Source organism: Ailuropoda melanoleuca, chromosome 16, assembly GCF_002007445.2.
Source record: "Ailuropoda melanoleuca isolate Jingjing chromosome 16, ASM200744v2, whole genome shotgun sequence".
Taxonomy (NCBI): Eukaryota; Metazoa; Chordata; class Mammalia; order Carnivora; family Ursidae; genus Ailuropoda; species Ailuropoda melanoleuca.
This window is the reverse complement of record NC_048233.1, coordinates 32927777-32932509: the sequence shown is the minus strand read 5'-3', so window position 1 is coordinate 32932509 and position 4733 is coordinate 32927777. Positions and strand designations below refer to the sequence as shown.

Genomic DNA, 4733 nt, shown 5'->3' with positions numbered 1-4733 from the left:
AACGACAACAGCCCCAAAAAACAAAACAACCCAAACCATCAAAGTGACCTAGGTGAAATTGGACAAAAAGTGACTTTGAATGGGCTTGGACTTTTACAGATGTGGAAGTCAGTGGTAGTACTGGGCTGTAAATGAGTGAAGGCATTTGCAAACTACCAGACAGTCTTTATGGATATTGTATGAAAAGAGGATAGAAAACCTTGACATACAAACATATCAGGAGCACCATCCTCAAACTTGAAGGACGTGATGGACAAATATATTGGAATAGACGGAGAGAGATAAATACTTATGTTTTAAAAAATGAGCCAGTAATATTCTCAGCTAATTCTGCCCATACTTACTTATCATTCAGAAATTAACATAAAAATGTGAAAATTTTTACAAAGCTTAAAAATCATTATATATAGTTTATTCAAGCAATAATCCCCTCAGAATTGGTTATTACCGCTATTAATGACTTGCTAGTTAGAGTGTTAATGGCCCATAGCAAAAAACTGCTGGTAATGACTGATTTCAGAGGGATTATTGCTTAATTAATGGCACTCCACCTATCCTTAGTCATTTTTGTAAGTATCATTTTTATTGCCTATTTTAAGACCCTGAACCTTAGTTTATTACATTTGGAAGAATGTCACCAAGGCAGATAAAATAGATAATAATTTTCTGATTGTGGTTAGCTTTGCAATGTAGGGGAATTTCAGTAAGTTATTTCATATTTCTCTATCCCTTGCTAATAAAATGTCACTTGTGACTTCTGGGTGGGTTACAAGAATATAACTTAAAAATGGATGTACTTGTTTTTGAAAGAAAAAAGTGTAAAATATTTCCAAATTAGTGGACACATTTTTGCACATCTCCAATTTGGATCGGGTAATAAATGGGAAATACAAAACTGAGATAAGATGAGATATTTTCCTTTGAGAACCTTCTCAGTCTATGCAGAGAAGGCTAGGCAGGATGTGTGGACCTGGATTTTGGTTTCAGCTTAGCCTCCAAGTAGCTATCTACTTTTGATTTTCTTTCTTTTTTTTTTTTAAAGATTTTTATTTATTCGACAGAGATAGAGACAGCCAGCGAGAGAGGGAACACAAGCAGGGGGAGTGGGAGAGGAAGAAGCAGGCTCATAGCAGAGGAGCCTGATGTGGGGCTCGATCCCACAATGCCGGGATCACGCCCTGAGCCGAAGGCAGATGCTTAACCGCTGTGCCACCCAGGCGCCCCTACTTTTGATTTTCTGATTTTCATCTTCATCACTCATAAAATTAGATTATTGAACTGGATTGCCTCTTAGTTATTCATAGATGTTAAATTCTATAATTAGAAATCACAGTTTCAAAAGAGAAAGAGAAAACAGGAACATTTGTATTAGAGCTATAGAAAATCCTTTTGTAGTAAACCCCACGGGAGAGCCAAATTATTCCTTAAACTAAACGTAGTCATGTTGAATACTGCTTGAAGGAAATGGGCCGTCATCTAAGGTTTTGGAAATGAAAATATTTTCATTGCGACACTGCTAAGTTTTGTGGACTTTGATCCAGCTCAGTTTCTAACTGGCTGTGTGAATTGGGGCAATTCTAGCACCTAAACTGGGCCAACCTCATGAATTTTCTGATGTGATGTAAGGTAATGAAGCTTGACATTAAACATTAAACATTAAAACACCAGACAATGACAACAAAAATTTATTGAAATACAGTTTTCCACAAAAGATGCTTAAGTTGTTGGAAGTATCAAGTTCTTAAATCACATGGTTGGAAATCCCAATCACAATTTGGAAAAATGCCTTATAAAACTTGACTTTGAAACACTTGTAAGTCATCTTCTAAGTCTCTGGTTCTCAAAATGTGATCTGGGGACCCTAGGAGTCCAAAGACTCTCTCAAGGAGTCCATGAAGTCAAAGCTTTTTTTTTGTAATAACACTAAGACGTTATTTGCCTTTTTGATTCTTTTTATCTCCCAGGAGTACAATGGAGTTTTCCAGAGCTTTCAGGGCACATGACACTATATAATGAAATGTACTGATATTTGGAAGATCTGCAGAACTAAGTGAATTAATATTTTCCAAATAACCAACATGTGATGTTGCAAAATTGTGCATGGGTAAAGAATTCTTTCATACTTACCTGGCAGGGGAGATACCATGATCACGAAGGTGGTTTTCCCAAGGCAAGCTTATCCATTGCACTCTGGATGTGCTGACCCCTGCGACCCAAATGTGGGAAACTCAACTGCATAATTTGTGGTAGCAGGAGATTGTGTTTACACTTTCCCCTTACAAAAAATACTCATTTTCCTTTAAAAAAAAAGGAATTCTTCAAAGTGGGAGAAAGACCAATGGATTTTAATGTAGCAGAATATGAAAAATTTATTGATATGGTTTCAGATTTCACTTTGCAACTAACCTCTGAGAAACTACTACTTGTTGAGTTTTGGCATAGTATCAAAGAAGAATATCACAATTATCTGAAAAATTTCTTTAAAAAAATGCTTCCTTTCCAACTACATATGTGTGAGTCTGGATTTTCTTCAAACACTTAAAATAACATAGCAATAGACTGTAAGCAAAAAGAGATGTAAAAATCTAGCTGTATTCTGTTGAGCCAGACATTAAAATGATTTCAAAAATGTAAAATAATTCTCCTTCTGACACAAAATTTTTTTGTTTGAGAGAACATAGTAATTGTTTCATAAAATAACTTATTTATTTTAATATTTAATGGATTTGGTTATTTCAAAATAAGCTAATGAATGAAAAAATTAAGACTTTTAATTTTAATTTTTAATATGGTAAATATTAATGAAACAATTCACATAAACAAAATCTTTGAGGTCCTAAATAATTTTTACCTGTGTATGAGGATCCTGAGACCTAAAGTTTTGAGAATTACTGCTTTAAGTCAATTGTATTCCTAAAGACCTATTGGCTGCCACTGCGAGCTTTTAAGAAAATATACTCCAGGCCCTGAAGACAATTTCCAAGAAGAACTTCTGAAAATGTTTTGAGATATGGCACATCAATAGAATGAATATTTGGCTTTCCAAGATAAATATTTAATTGAAATAACCTTATTTGGATAGAGAATTCTGGTATGTTTAATGAAAGAATCATTCTTGTAGTGTATATAGATCAGGTCTTTTGGGTTGTTACTGGAAAGTGAGAAAAACTAGCATATATGGAAGAACAATAAATTAGCTCAACTGAAAATAGGTGAAACAAACAGAAGTGATGTGATGTTATTTCCAGAACCTGTATGGTAAGTCCTGAGACCAGACCCTTGTGCTTTTGGAGCCTTAGATCACTCTGAATCCTTAGCCCTGAATCAGTATTGTGGGCAGAAGAGGTTCCTGATATTTTATTTAGAAGGGAAGTGATTTTGAGAATGCATCACAGCAGTCTCTGCATGTGTTGGGAAAGGTCATTGAGAGGCTGTGACTGCCAGTTGACCCATGAGCTGGACCTGGGTAATCAGAGGCTCCTCACCCCCTCCCTGTCCATGGAATGTGCATTCTGCTTGCCTTTCTCACTCCCACAAGCTGCTCCAAGAGCATAGCCTTGAGATAGTGATGTGTCATTGAGACCATCTGGACAGTGTATGTGACTGGACCCAGTTGAGCCCTTTATATAAACTTTTAAGATTCTGGCAGGGAGGTGTGGAGATCTAGTCTTCTTGTGGCCGCCCAAGACAAGCCTGCCCTCACTTATTAAACATGCCATGTACCAATCTGGAGTGGTCTGCCTCTTTCTTTGATCTCTCCTTGCCCTGCATATACAGGGCCCAGTTTGCAAACCAACAGACATGGTAGGATTTTCAGTATAGGGTAATCTTCATTTCTTTCAGAGCAAAGTAGATATGAGAGTGCCCCAGCAGAAGAAAGCCGTGACACTTACTTTCTCTTCCCTTTAAAATACTGACTCATCAGCACACTTGAATACATGACACTAGCTCCAAATTGGGACTACATGGATATGAGGCAAACTTCGGAAAGTGCTTTACTACCTTGATATTAAAATCAGTTTCTGGAAAGAGAAAGGAGGGTGGAGTGGTAAGTTCCCTTTTTACTTCCAGCCTGTGTATAACTACAAATGATGAAAAAGAAGATCAAGTTCGTCATTTATCACACAAAACATTCATGGCTGGAATCCTGTAGAGAGATTTATTTTCTTTTCCTGTGTTTTGGGATTTAAACAGAGTGAGGAAGTGATTAAACAATGTAAGAAATTCATGCTAAGATACTGATCGCATAATGTAGTGTGTTACTCTTCTGTAGAGCTTTGCATTTTAAAAGGGGACTGAGGTGGGCATCCAACTAAAGTAAGCAATCTGGAAATTTTTTTTGAATAAAGGAATGGATAATTGTAAAGTGCTAGGCAAAGACTGGGCACTGCTTTTCATATTACACAATAGGGAGATGAGTACTAAAGCATTAATAAAATGAAAAATGGAAAAAAGCCTACGAACAAAATCAGTAACCTTCCCCATTTATCTGTAGCTGATTCTAAATTGTCCTCTATCTTTATAGGTATTTTCTTTCATACCCTAGCCCATTGTTCAAATCTGGCTACATATCAGAACTACTCGGGGAGCACTTAAATTTTTTATTAGAAAATAATACATTTTCATGGTAAAAAAATGTTCAAGTGATTCAAAATAGCATTAAATAAAATGTAAAATTCTGCCATCCCTATTCCATTCCCAAGGGGTGTTTACCTTTACTTAAACCAACCTTC

The 4733-nt window shown here is 36.2% G+C and overlaps 1 non-coding gene across 1 annotated transcript; it reads left to right on the top strand.

Moving 5' to 3' along the window:
• The first annotated feature begins 2119 nt into the window (after positions 1 to 2119).
• LOC117796900 lies at positions 2120 to 2278 on the top strand. Its single transcript, XR_004621596.1, has one exon. It is a non-coding gene; the product is annotated as a U1 spliceosomal RNA (small nuclear RNA).
• Positions 2279 to 4733: the final 2455 nt, after the last annotated feature.